The sequence below is a fragment of the Tursiops truncatus genome, chromosome 12 (genome assembly GCF_011762595.2).
Source record: "Tursiops truncatus isolate mTurTru1 chromosome 12, mTurTru1.mat.Y, whole genome shotgun sequence".
NCBI lineage: Eukaryota > Metazoa > Chordata > Mammalia > Artiodactyla > Delphinidae > Tursiops > Tursiops truncatus.
Window position 1 is genome coordinate 53525923 of NC_047045.1, and position 15362 is coordinate 53541284.

The 15362-nt window shown below is 37.1% G+C and overlaps 1 long non-coding RNA gene across 1 annotated transcript; it reads right to left on the reverse strand.

Moving 5' to 3' along the window:
• Positions 1–346: 346 nt before the first annotated feature.
• LOC141276097 (uncharacterized) lies at positions 347–13940 on the reverse strand. Its single transcript, XR_012325042.1, has 4 exons — positions 13700–13940; positions 11452–11519; positions 10907–11074; positions 347–662 (listed from the first exon to the last, which is right to left on the reverse strand). It is a non-coding gene; the product is annotated as an uncharacterized lncRNA (long non-coding RNA).
• Positions 13941–15362: the final 1422 nt, after the last annotated feature.

The following is a 15362-nucleotide window of genomic DNA, read 5'->3' on the forward strand; positions in this document are numbered from 1 at the left end:
TTCTCTTGTTGCAGAGCAAGGGCTCTAGGCTCCTGGGCTTCAGTAGTTGCGGCGCGTGGGCTTCAGTAGTTGCGGCGCGCAGGCTCAGTAGTTGTGACATGGGCTTAGTTGCTCCACGGCATGTGGAATCTTCCTGGACCAGGGACTGAACCCGTGTTCCCTGCGTTAGCAAGCGGATTCCCAACCACTGTGCCACCACGCCCTACTTCTTCGATCCCTCATCCTTGAAGGTAACACACACAGAAGGCTTTCCAAGATACCTAGCCACAATTAATGGTTCTTGTTTACAGTTTTCACAGCAGCCAATATTTGCCTCTGACATCATACTTATCAGAATCTTCCCTGGATTAATTTATACATCACATATATATTGAGAACCAGTTATATGCTGGGTTCTGTGCTGAGTCTCAGTACTTCCTTTGGTCCCAGCCTTGCCCAGGATCCTGAATTTGAGAAGGCCCTCCAGCCATGCCCCTCCACATGGGCTGGAGGTCTGTGGGCCCGGTGGGGCATGCTCATCCAGAGCCCTGGTCTCCTTTCCTAAATCACATACCTGGGACTCCAGAATTACTTGCTTAAATCCACACTGAATCTGCTTCTGCACGGGCCTCTTACCCTGGTCCTTCCTCCAGAGAGCTGATTTGCCATTGGTATGCTCACTCCTAGGGCCAAAAAGAAGCTGTTATTGCAGTAGGGGAGAAGGTACAGAGCTTGGATATAAAGGGGGAGATCCTATGCTGTAATGGGAAAAGAAAGGAACAAGCTAGTAGTTTCATTTCTATCATGCCCCAGACCCTACAAATGTCCGTTATGGGCCTGCTAAGACTGTAGTTGGAATGTCTATGTCTTGTTTTTCATCCCAGAGGTTCCTAAACTTCCTCTGCCTCTATAATCTTTTAGTATCTTTGTAATTTTTTCATGGCATAACTAGGGCAAAAGAAATGCCTAACAGTTCCACTTATTAAATCCAAGCTACTTAATAGTAGTAATTCACATGATATCTTACAGATGTCACATTGTTTCCCTCAAAAATGTAAAGTATCCTACAGCTACCCTATGAATTTTCCAGAGACCTGGAATACCTCAATGCACAGTTTTAGAATTGTGGTTCTATCCACTAGAGTATGAGCTTCTTTGGAAAAGATATTGAGTCTCATTCATCATGACAAATTATATTTTCCAAAAATGACCACATTCGAGTCCTACAGGCTTTTCTAGAAACTTACCACTCTTTCAAAGAGATACGCAGTCTAATTCCCTTCCCCTTGAATTTGAAGGGACTATTGACACACCTGTAATCAATGAAATGTGGCAGCAATGGCACTGCATGACTTTCAAGGCCAGGTCATAAAAGGTGTTACAGTGTCTACCTTGTTACCTTAACCTCTTGCTCTGAGCTGTCATGTAAGCAATCCAACTGCCTCGATGCCTCCATGCTGTAAGGAAGCCCAAATTATCCCACTCAGAGAGACCACAATGACAGGCCCTGAAGCTGCTTGAAGGAAAATAGAGTCCTCAGCTCCTCTAGCTCCCTCGTCTTCTAACTCCAACCACTACCTGACTGCAACCATATAAGGCACCCAATGCTGTAACCACCCATCTAAGCCCTTCCTGAATTCCTGCACACAGAATCTATGATCATAATAAAGTGACTGCTGTTATTTTAAGCCATCAGTTTTGGAGTGACTTTTTTAGACAACAATGGTAACTGGAAACATTTTTTTTCTTATTGCCTTGACAGTTAGCATAGTATATTGAATATTTTGAAAGGTTAATAAATGTTCATCAAATTGAATGGAAAAATGGAAAATCTCAAAGTAGCAGTGATTAATCTAAAGTTACACATGTACATGTTGAAAATATGGAAACTTAGGTTATATGTATTCTGATTTCGTAGCAAACCTAGGATACTAGGGTTTGATCTTCTTAGAGTTTTAATAAATCCCTTAAATGAGTCAATTACCTTGCCTTTTCATGGTAAGGTACATGTCCTCACAACAAAGGGCAGGAAGATAATTCTAAATACTCACTAGCAAGCTCACCATATCATGAGGTCACCGTAGGGGTCGTGTACACTGAATTATCAATTCCAGTTAATTGAGGATTTTAATTAGTCAATTCAGATTAAGCAAGGTACTACTATAATTGGGGGATTCCAAAGGCAGCCATCTGTTCCCTTTGTGAGTATTAATATTATGTCCTATAGCGTCTATCAAGGAAAAGAATTTGTCAAGTAGAAATTCTCTTAACATTAGCAAAAGGTGAATGCTTAGGAAATAAAAGGGACGAGCTGGGGAGAAAACAGACTAAAGACAGGAAAAAAGAAAAAGCCTAGGAAGAAAGGAAAGACTCCAATTATTTGCTATGTTAAAAGAATCAAACTGAATTTAACTTAGACATCTGTTTACGCCTGTTTTTTCTTTCCATTGGAGTGGAGGGAGGTAATTAAAATGCCTTGTAGCTGCTTGCCTTGTATGCATTTCTAAGCATAATTCAAACTCTTATGAATCTGCCCTCTCAAAGAAATAGCTGATTATAGAAACAGAACAAAACCTCTTTGATCCCTCTTGTGATACAACTAGGTCATGAGAAGTAGAATTCCAGATATATTTTGTTTTAAATGATTCTTCATGAAAAATCTGACTTGGGGAGGTTTTTGAAATGAACAATGATGGAAACCAAGGCAGAATATAAAGCAAAAGACTTGTTGACATTAAAAAACACCAACTCTGCAAAGGTTACCTAAATGGACTTATTGTTGACATGACTTTTTTTTTTTTCCAACCTCCTTCATAATAGGGGTTTTTTTCTAAATGAACAATGCCTAAAAGGTGCAATGATAAATTTCAGGTGCGTGTAACAGTAGACGAATTGTGCCATGCAAAACCCCATAACAGCTTGGGTACTGGTGGAAGAAAACAAAGGAAAATATTTATGAGTTTCTCATAAACTTCAACCTGTTTTTCTAGTGGTTTTTTAATCTAAAATACATAAATGTATCTTTGTCTTCTAGGCAGAGGAAAATTATTGTGCTTTTGGAATTAAGTGTGCCTCTCTCTAAAAGCAAAAAGTTAACATATTTTGCGGAGAACCTAGTATTTTTTAACGCTTACTTGTAAAATAATATAATTAAGATAAGGCTGTATATCATTTAAGGTGGTTGTTTTTTGTTTCTTGTTTCCCCTTACAAAGAACAGACAACCTCTTACAAACTAGTTTAAAAACCAAAAGAGACTCACATAACAGTAAAGTTCAGAGTTAGGACTGGCCTCAGGTGTAGCTCAATCAAGAACATGGCTCTGTTTTCCTACAATTTTCCTGGTTTTGCCCTCCTTCATAATGTCATCTTCAGGCTTCCCTCATGATTCCAAAACAAGTCTCCCAGGAAGGTGGGCTTCATGTGCTCTTACATCTCCTAACCTGCTTGAGATTGAATTTTCAGTGCAATCAACTGATTGGTCTACACCAATGCAGGTCCCACTCCTGAACTGAAGGCAGTTCAATCCCACACAACTAACAGCTGCTACACAAGAGGAGGGGTGGCTCTTCGAGGAAAATCTGAGTACTGCAAGGAAGGAGGGAAAAGGTGTATAGGATACCAGAAGATAACTGATGTTCACTACAGGTAGTTCGTGCAAACGGTCACAGCAGCGCTTATGTTTTTGGGCAAATATAACTATGGGAAAGTATAAGATTTTCATTAGAAAAAATAATCCTTCTGTTCTAAATTATGTTTTTTTTTTTTGTTTTTTTTTTTTTTTGCGGTTCGCGGGCCTCTCACTGTTGTGGCCCCTCCCATCGCGGAGCACAGGCTCCGGACGCGCAGGCTCAGCGGCCATGGCTCACGGGCCCAGCCGCTCCGCGGCATGTGGGATCCTCCTGGACCGGGGCACGAACCCGCGTCCCCTGCATCGGCAGGCGGACTCTCAACCACTGCGCCACCAGGGAAGCCCCCTAAATTATGTTTTTAACAAATGCAGAAATAATGAGTTTATCAGAAAAAAATCAAAGAGTCAAATTAGCAAGAATTTCAACTATGGAAAATGGTTTATGTAATTCTGATTCATCTAGCAAATATTAACTGAGTACTTACATATACCAGGTGCTGTGCTAGGTTGATATTTTTATTAGTCTATTAAGTATCATTATGATATAAATAAATAGGTAATATAATTGCTGGTAGCCTAAGATGCATTATTAAAGTTTAAATAAATAACATATATGATTTCTCTTAGGCTTTTAGAAATAGGTCCCCACCCCCGCCAAAAAAATATATTCATGACTACCATTGTGCATCATGAGTGATACGAGGGCCCCAGATTAGGAGCAATGACCAAAATAAAACAGAACAAAAAGTATAGACACTAATATATATGCATAACTCATATAAATCCTATACACTGTTCGTATTAACTTTAAAGCTCAATCCTCCACTAAATCATTCTCTAGCGCGAAGATACACTCTGATGAGGGGCTTCCAAATTTCTTATTTACCATTTACTTCCCTACAGGAGTCAGACCGAGCCCCCTGGACTCAATCTGAGCTCAATCTGGGGTGGTTTCTTCATCCTATGACACAGAGCCTCTCAACCCCAGACCTCAGGGTGCCACTGGGTATGCAGTACAAGAATTAACCTTAAGAATTAATATCATTAGTGTTCAGGTAGCTCATAGCACTCACAAATTTCTCTCTAACAAAGAACAGCCTGCATTTTATATATTAGTCAAAAAGCTAGCAGAAGCGTACCCAGGATGAGCCAAGCATGCAGCTGACTTCGTATCAGCAATGAATGCATGCTGAGCACTCACTTTCCACTCTCCAAATTTCTGTCCCGCACCCACACAGCCAACCTGTGTTCAGACGATCATTTTTACTAAACACTTCACCTCCCACAAAGCAATAGTGTGGATGATTTATATAATGAATGTTTGTAAGGGACTGCTAGAGCCTGGTCTGAAAGACGCCTTTGAAGAGGAAAAGATTGTTGATGCTATGATGTCCTGGATTTCTTATCCTTATCAAGACTGCTTCTATGAGGAAAAGCTACAGAAATGATAGATGGGACCATTTTTATTCAGCACAGTTACAGGTGGCAAAACACTGCCGTAGAACTCAGGCAAGAATATGTCCCTAGGTGACATCAACTGTATAAACATGTATCCTGTCAATCACTAAGAATGTAGGTATGATAATTTATAGACCAGGGGTAATGTTAATTCCATCCTGCTTACAGTGTGCTCTGTACTGGAAAAGTTCAAGGTGCTTTGCAAGCACCATAATTTAGTGAAGCATGAAATGAAAGCTACACATAGGAAAGGTGAGGTATTTTGAAAAATTAAGACATTATCTTTATTCAGCTATTAACCAAGAAGGATTGACATTCAGTACTACAAATGCTTTCCCCCATACAGACTACTTTTGTTGTTATTTAGGGAAGGAAGGTAAAGGATATTGATCTTCACTGAGGGTATACAATGGACTACATATTGCTAGGAGGTTTCACATTATTTATCTTGTTTGAACTTTAAAACATCTCAGTGAGGTATATTTTATAGTTGAGGAAACTAAGGCTTAGAGGAAACATTAATCTGGCTGAGATAACATAGGCTACCATGTGACAGAGCCAGGAACTTAAGCCAATTTTGCATGATTCCAAAGCCATTGCTCTTTCCATTACACGTACAGTAGTGGACTAATAAACACCATCAATCTAATAGTTTCTTTCTTTTAGGAGCTTGTCCTTACCTTTGCAAAGAACCGAAGAAACATATATTTTTCAAATAAATTATTCTTGAAATACCCGTGAAGCCGTCTCATACCATGTAAGCCCTCATTTCTCTTTTCCATTCCTGAATTATGGACCAGAATATACAGTTTAGTATTTGATTACTTACAGGAAGCCTCTATTTTAAAATAGTACCTGATTTATACCTACCCACTGCCAATCAGACACATAAACCACCTCCAACACTCCTACCATCACTGGGGTCAATAAAGTCATGACTATGGTAGGAATTCCAAAAGGAAAGAAAATTATTGAGTTCATCAGTGAAAACACAGAAAGTATCTGACAAAACAGGAATGCCTTAAGATACTGTGGATGGGCAGGCAGACTCAAGAAGCTCTCAACTCAGAAGTAAGTTACCCTCCTGTAGACTGAAATTTTAAAAGATACTTTGTTATGCTATTGGAATTTTTAAAAAATAGCAAATCATTTAAATTCATTTAAAGGATAAAATACCCCTTTCCTAAAATACACATTCCACCAAGGGGCATCTAACTTTCACAATTTAGGGATAATTCAGATGGTTTTCCCAATACTTCTGTGAGATCAATTGCACCGAGGAACTGTCCATTTTCATTAGGAGAATGAAGGTGGAAGTAGTTAATTTTGAAGCATGGGGCAGCTTGAGGGAAGTTCAAGGATCAAGGTACAGTGCTAGGCTTGGGCCAGTATGAAGGCATTCAGTACTAGTAACCTGGAGAGATAGGATTAATAGAATAAAAGGTACATAGAAAGGGATATGAGAGGATGGTAAGAAGACATTAGAGGATTTGGGAGAGGTATTTGACAAAATTATTCTAAAGTTCTTCCAGAAGTATAAATACAAAGGACACGACTAACAGCTGAATGGATATACAAAGTGTGGTATTACCTACAATGGAATATTATTCAGCCATAAAAAGGAATTAGGTTCTGATACATGCTACAATATGGATGAATCTTAAAAGTACACTAAGTGAAATAAGCCAGGCATAAAAGGACAAATGTTGTATGATTCCACTTATATAAAATATCTAGAATAGGCAAATTTACTGAGAGAGAAAGTAGATTAGAGGTTACCAGGGGCTGGGGGAGGAGGTTTATAGGAAGTTATTGCTTAATGGGCACAAAGTTTCTGTTCGAGGTGATAAAAAGTTTTAGAAAAAGAGTGGCGATGGTTGCACAATACTGTGTATATAATTAATGCCACTGAATTGTACACTTAAAAATTGTTCAAATGGAAGATCTCATGTTGTACGTGTTATGCCACAATAAAAGAAACAGTAAAAAAAAAAAAAAGAAGGGACAAGTCAAGAAAAAAATTAAAGAACAAAGCAAGAGGAATGAAATTAGTCCTTGCTTTGCTATTTATTAAAATGCATTATTTTAAAATTATGATCATTAAAACAGTGAGATCCTGGCACAGAAACAAAGAAACAAATAAATGGTATCAAGTAGAAAGTCTATAAACCGACCTGATTATACACATGTATTTGGTATGGAATAAAGGAGGAATTTAAGTCAGTGAGAGGAAAGTAATGTATGAGCATCAACTAATGAGCCACTTGAAGAGGAATGCCTCCTGAGGGCAGGAATTCTGCCTGCCTTACACAGCAATTATTCCCCAAGCAAAGTCATACCTGGTACATTGTAGGCATGCAGTTAAGGTTTGTTGAATGAATTAAAATTCATTCCTATATAATAAAATATACCAAAATAAATTCTAGATTGAATAAAATTTTTTTAACTGGGAAAAAACATCAAATACTGATAAACATGAAAAAGTAAAAAGCTCTGTACATATACATCAAAAGGTACATAAATAAGATTTAAAAGAAAATGAGAAGCTGAAATAATTATATATGTATATTTGTAATATATGAGACCAACATTGTGCCTTTATTTATAATTAGCACTTTTAACTCAATAATAAAAGGACAACTACCTCAAGAGAATAATAAAGTGTACCAACAGTCATAAAAAACTACAAATAACCAATAAGACTATGAAAAACATCTTATATCATTAATAATCAAAAAAACTAAAATTAAAATGATAGATACTATTTCACCCATCAGGTTGGCAACTATCAAACTATCTAGTGTTAGCGATGATACAAGAAATGAGTTTTCTCACACATTGCTGGAAGGGATATAAATTGGTCGAACTGTTATGAAAGATAATTTGGCAGGAAATACCAAAAGTGGTCACCTGATTCTATTTCTAATAATTTAGTTTAAAAATAATTTAAAACACATATACATTTTTAACCTACAAGGTTGTTTATTTCAGCATTGTTCATAATAGAAAAAAGATTATAGACATTTCAATGTCCAACGATAAGGAATCATTAAGTGAATTTATGGTACATCCATACCAAAGAATACTACACTATCAGGAAAAAAATGTTATAGACTATTTAATGAAATGAGGGAAATGTTCATTTTATATATATTTAGGTTTAAAATCAGGTTATTAAATATTATTAGGCAAAATGATCCCATGTTTTGTGGAAAGGAAAAAATACAAAAACTGAAAGAATAATGATTAAAGTACTAATGGTGATTATCTGTGATTGCCAGGTTAAATGGCAATTTAAATGTTATTATTACTAACATGATCTACTAATTGTTCTTCAATGAACATGTATTGCTACTATAATATAAAAGCAATAAAAGATGGCTTTAATTTTCATAAAGAAATAAAATAACAAGGAAGTTTGTCCTCTGTTCTCGGGACCCATGATTAATCAGCTATAATATCTGTCTCTTTCCCTGTGTGAAGCACATTTCTAAGAGCACTTGACACTATTTTATTTGATCCTTACCCTTTTATTAGGTATCATTAACCCATGAATGAGGTCCTGGGTTTAGAAAAAGGAGTGTGTTCAAAGCCATGAAACTAGTGGCAGAGCTAAGAATGTCCCCCTGGTGTCTGATGCTAAAGCTTATGTTCTTAACCACAAACTTTCCTGGCTCTGTTATGGAGTAGTTAGGCTTTTTGAGGGTAGACAAAATACTAACCACCAGGTATCACAATTTCTATGAGAAAATGTTTTGGCATTCCAAACAGCACACTTAGAAATGGTCATTGGGAAACAAATTTTTCTTAAAATGTGTCACTTCTACCGATTTGCACAGTCTGTGTCTGTGTCACATAAATTCTTCTCAGAGGCAAAGTCCAGTACTGGGTAAGAGCACTAGGTCAGAATTAGATTCCCTGGGTCAAACCTGACTCTAGCTATCCCTTAAGACCCATAAAACCTTCTGCAGTCATTTAACATCCCTGGGTCTGACTCCTCATCAGTACGATAAAGATAATGAAACATCCAGTTATAAGATAAATAAGAACTAGGGATGTAATGTACAACATGAGAGATATAATTAACAGTACTGTAGATTATACATGAAAGTTGTTGAGAGTAGTTCCTAACAGTTTTCATCACAAGGAAAAAGTTTGTTTCCTGTTTCTTTAATTTTGTATCTATATGAGATAATGGATGTTCACTAAACTTATTGTGGCAAAAATTTCATGATGCATATAAGTTGAATCATTATGCTGTACACTTTAAACTTATACAGTGCTGTATGTCAACTATATCTCTATAAAACTGGAAGAAAAAAATAAATAAATCTAAATTCACATACATGCACGCATACATACAATGATTGTCCTACCTCAAGGGGTTCTGGTGAGGATTAAATAAACTAATCCACATAGCGCTTTGTTAGCTTAGTGTCTGACACATAGCAAACACTTGATAAATGGCAGTTACTCAAATCATTAATGTATTCTCTGGATAGTAAACTCTCCAAGGGCAAAAATCACTTGTTACATTGCTTTTGAATTTCTTAATGAGCACACTAGATGTTTGTTCAGTGGATTGAAGCTGAATGTGAAGTATTATCTGAAGGAAGTCTCTGCACTGCAAGCTCTCCGCTCTGATTCAACTTCATCGAGAGCCCTACCTTGCTAACCTTTGTTCACTAATAGGAGCCTTGTTTTATTCTCAACTGCAATGCAGTGACTAAAAGAAAATCACAATTTTAAGGCTGTCTTGCATTTCGTTATTAAACATTATTGCCGTTTACTGATTGCATATCCAATATTTTTTTTTGCTGTACGCGGGCCTCTCCTGTTGCGGAGCACAGGCTCCGGACGCGCAGGCTCAGCGGCCATGGCTCACGGGCCCAGCCGCTCCGCGGAACGTGGGATCTTCCCAGACCGAGGCACGAACCCGCATCCCCTGCATTGGCAGGCGGACTCTCAACCACTGCGCCACCAGGGAAGCCCGCATATCCAATATTTAAATGCAAGTTACTTTCATTTCAACAAGGCCTTTCAGGGAAAGATGTAATTTTACTAGTCTAAAAATTGTTAAATAACACCTGAATTGTAACATCCTTGAATGTTTATTTATGGCACCCTGTAGAAAAGTAACTGTAACCTATTTCTCTCTTTCAGCAAGAAAGTAGCAAGAAGGAATCAGGACTCAGTCTTCCACTGAAAGTATTCAATCTGGATAAATCTGAGATGGCTAGCAATGTTCATGTCCCATGTGTTACTTTGAAGTCAATGAAGATGAAAACCTCACTTTAGAAAGTTCTCTGAATCCTTGAGAGTATAACTGTGCTAATTTTAATTATGACATGACATATTATAAAACAAATCTATAAATACTGATGTGCAAGTCCTAGCATAATTCTGTGAATACTCCACAAAACAGGTAGTGAACATGTTCTTTCATCTAAATTGGGTCATATTAAAGAAAACCCAAGGAACCCAATTAAAAGCAGCGAGTTTCCCCAGGACTCAGTTAACAGTCTTACCTGACAATGCTCTTCTGGTGGCTAAATGACTTGCACTGAGCAACAAAGATGAAGAATTCCATTTATAAAGACAAATTGTCCTGAATTTTTCTTCTATTATAATGTTTTCAATTCATATTAGTGACAACTAAAACAAGGAAGAAACTTGACTGGATCAATCTAATGAATTATAGCTCTAAACATGTCACTTCTCTTAAACACCTCCAGTGACTCTCAAATGACTTCAAGACATGCAGGTTGGCATGCAAGCTCCACCATGACTTGGCTACAGCTTAATTCATTTCCCAAGACAACTCTTTCCCTTCCACCCACCTTTCCTCCATATCCTTCACTCCAGCAGAGGATCATCCATCTTCCCCTAAGAACCACCTGCACTCTTCAGGTGTCTTTGCAAATGCTGGTCCTTCTCCAGGAGAGTGTATTTGCGAGTGTAGTTATTCTGGACATCCTTCAAGGCTCTGCTCACTTTTTCCCTTAATCCTATGATTGCACCAAAGGAGAGGTAAGGGGTTAGAAAACTCCCCTTCTCATAATGCTTAAGAGCAATACAAAGACAATAAACATAATATCTAAATAAGAATAGTGTGATTGTCGTATAAACAGAAATTGAAGACAAAAGTCTTTGGGCCACTCCCACCCTTCCAACAGGGTTGCCACCTCTAATCTTATACAAAAATTTTGGCGCTGCCTCTGATTCGATCTCCCTTTAAAAATGAATCTTCTTTCTCTTTGTGCCCATAGCATGCAGTTTTACTTTGGCCTTGACTACATCCCATCTCGGTAACAGTTGTTTGCGTTTAGACTGCCGTGTTATTTCCCCTGCTATTTCCTGAGAGCAGGAATTGAGGCTTACTCACCAGGTATCACTCACACTGCTTAACTGAGAGAGAGCATTACTCAAAGTAGGTGTTCAATACTTAGTGGCCTGGAAATGAGAACAGACAAATTGAGAGGCACAGACTGAAAAAATCAAGCCATGATTAATGAGTTAGCCTTATTAATTTCAAGTACACACACTAATAGTTCTGTCAGTGATTTCTGTCTATAATCTCTTTGGTTTTATTTTCAGATCATTTCCTCCCTCAGTTCTGTTTATTTAGTCCCCACTCTGATGTTCCTAATGTATTAGTTCCCAAACTACATTTTTGAATAAGAACAAAGAGTTTCGTTGTTAAAATTAAAGTATGGACATCCTTTTCCCAATTCCCACACACACACAAAAATAAATTTATGGTTAGTATGTTTTCATCTTAAATTTTGTTCAAATCTTTGTTATTTCAACTAGAAGCTATGCACGCAAGTATATAGTTAGTTAATTTAACAATATTTCATGCGTTCATGTACAGAGAACATGATTTTTCAGTTGTTCACCTGAATACCAGAGAGAATCACTCTCCCAGCCCTTGAACGTAACATTGCCCCAAGAGGTTCAACTATTAGTCTGCTTTTCTAAGGATCTACATTTTTTAAATTGCATAAGGAAACTAATTTTAAATGTAGATGATAGAATAAAGATAACATATTTCAGTATCTAAAATAATATAAACTGGAATACAGTCAATGTAATTTTTAAAAGTGGAGAAAATACACACAAAAATTTACAATTTGTAAATTTCATGTTACAAATGGTGGTTTAATTACAAAATGCAGCATTTTCCTCTGTGATGTGAGTTACTGGTCAGTGCCAGATATTACCATAGCCTTTTATAAACTAACGATCCAGTCATGTCAATTAAAAAACCTTTAATTATTTTGTGCCTTTTCTATCTGTCTATATACAGATACTTTTATCTATCCGTTTGTATATAGGGAGACAGATACATATATACCCACATACACCGTTTTATTGGTTTTTTGTTTTATATCCATAACTTGGTCTTCTATTTTCAGACTCTGTTAATGCCTCTGTTGAGACTGTTTTTCTAGCAAAATCGTGATAGCCAGCCTTGGCAAGTGCTGCAGTGCTGTGAGTTTAGATTCATGATTCAATAATGCCCTAGGAGTCTCAGATTAAAAGTGCTATGGAAACGTACTTTCCATGTACCTTTCTTACATATTCAAGGCAGAGTACACAGCTTCTCCATGCTGCAGCCGAGCATGGCTGCTCTCTACTAAGCACCATGACATTTTGTTTCCAAACAGACTGCACTGCCCTGATGAATACTGCAGTTCGTCACAGAACTGTTTTCTTTATTCAATTCCTAGAAATGGAATGAGCTATTACTTAAGACCCAAAATCTATCTCTAAAAAATTTTAGTCATATGTTCCCAATACATTATGACATTATTAAATTATTTTGAAGTCTAAAGCCAGAAAGAAAAAAAAACAACTTCTGTGCTGTCCCTTCAAACAACAGATGCCAAACTTGCTATTTTTCTGTTTCTTGTAACATACTACTTCAATAGGTTTACAAAGCATGAAGGTCCAAAAATAGCCTTCAATTTTTCTACAATAAATCTAAAATTAGCAACTTCTCATTTCCAGTCTATGAGGGGTTTTTTTCCCCATAAAGTCTCTATCAATTTAAAAATAAGCAGATAAGGGCATAAATGTGCACCCATCTAATAAAAGTATCCTAATAAAAGTGTGAAAAAATATATACATGGTCATTTGCATTCTACTGGGAAATTCTTTTAGTCTTAAACTTTTCCATAGCACTTGATATTTCAGAAACCTGTAGAGTCTCTTTCACTTTCATCAAGTAATACCAACCAACCAGATCCATGAATCTTTGATTTAACTTTTTCTAAAACTGAAAGAAATTTTCCTATGGAGAATCCACATTTTTGTAACTATGTGAGGCACTGGTCCTATTAATGTCAGTTTATTAATCGCGAGAGCATAGAAAACGACTTATTCAGCTATTAGGAGATAAACTATTGTCTTCATTTATACATAATACGAATGTTCATGCAATAATTAATGTAGATACTTGGGGAAGAATTTTAGACAAAGAAAATAATTGTTTTAAACAAAATAAAAATTTTAAATCTGTGAAAAAGGCAATCATGTAGCTCGTTTAGAATTCACAGCTGGATAAACTTTTTCTTTTTTGACAAATAATGTGCTTCCTCTTTTCCGATTACAAGAATTAGAAAACTCACTCTGTTTCTTCTGACTTGGCTGCCAGGAAGCTCAGGAGTGACCTAAGGGCCCATTCACAGCAAATGGTTTCCTGCTCATGTTTAAGTATATTCTTTTCAATTTTTTTCATGATTTTTTTTACTTCACGGTTGTTTATTTCCATTTTATTATTCTGATGTATCTAAATTCTGTATATATGGAAAGAAGCAAGGAGTTCATTAATTTTGACAAGAAATTCATTCACAAACCATTTATTGTATATCCATTATGTGTCAGGCACTATTCTATTCTAGAGGATGGGGATGAAGTTAGTTAAAAGATGATTTCCATGAGAGGAGCGAATATTTCTTATTGTATTCCTGAGAGGGGAAAAAAAATCTCTCAATCAAACCAACTTCAAGAAAATGAAAATTTTAAAGAATTTCCTTAATAGAAAAGCCTGCCAACATCAGTTTAACACTCACAAAGAGGAAGTTAATATAGTGAGTTTAGTTATCTTTTGACTGTTGCTTACAGGGGTATGGAAAACTGGTTACTTAATTATACAACCCTCTTCTCCTGTGTCCTGCAATAAAACCAGCCTTCCTCCTTGGGCATGTGCTAGGTACTAATAACATCACTCATGAAATAAAAGCTGTTAAATAAATTGCCCCTTAATAACAGAGATCAATTTAAACATTCTAATCTCCAAGAAAGGGGCCTTTGGGTCTTAGACTTCCTACCTTGAAGCTTCTGATGTAAAAAATAAGTAGCACCTATTGGGGCAAGCCAAGAAAAAACGATGCACTTTTTGTGGGTAACCAGGCAAGGATAATTGTTAACTGGTAAAGCAGTTCCCTTTTATGGATGACTTCAAGGTTGGTGGGCCTAAATTTCCCCTTGCTTTCTGCTTTGTTTTGCTTTACTAGCTTGCAAATGTGTGTCCAACGGTGACCCTAGGTTGGGCTGCCTGCTGCCAGACTGATGTTGAGAAAGGTATTGAAATTTACAAGGATCTTGCCTTTGGCCTCCACTCTCAGGGTGCAGCATTCTCACACACTTTAAAGTGTTGCCAGCTCACAATAGCCTTGTAGTCAGGGAAGCCAGCCCAGCAAGGCTGCCCACAGACGCACGCATGTGCATGTCACCTGCCCCAGCAATTGCAAATAGACTAGCACATCTTGGGGCGACCTGCTTGTCTTCCATTTGCAAGAGAAAGCTGTGTAAATAATTATATTTCAGAAAGGGCAAAATATTGGACTTCTCAATATGAACTATGTACACTTAGCCTTTTCAGACTAACATAAAGGTCTTTAAATAACAGAGCTGCCTGTATTTCACTGTGAAGCTCAGTTAAAACATTTTTTTAAAGTGGTGTCATGTCTTAGTGACTTTCTAACGAACCCAAACACTGGAGTGGCTGACACTTTTTACAGTAACTGTAAGCAGTACCTCAAAGGATTCAGAGAAGTAACAAGTAACAAAGTGTGACCACTGATCTTGGAAAATCAGAGTGCTCTAATGAGGAAAAAAGCAGACCTAGAATTAAAAAAAAAAAATCCTGCTTTCCTTCCAGAAATGCTGCAAGGAGCATTTTAAAATGCAGCAAAGTAATCACTTCATTAATTTATGCAACACAACTCAAATTTTGTGGGACAAGCTATAACAGGGTCAAAATGGCCAGATGTATAAAATACAGGTGCA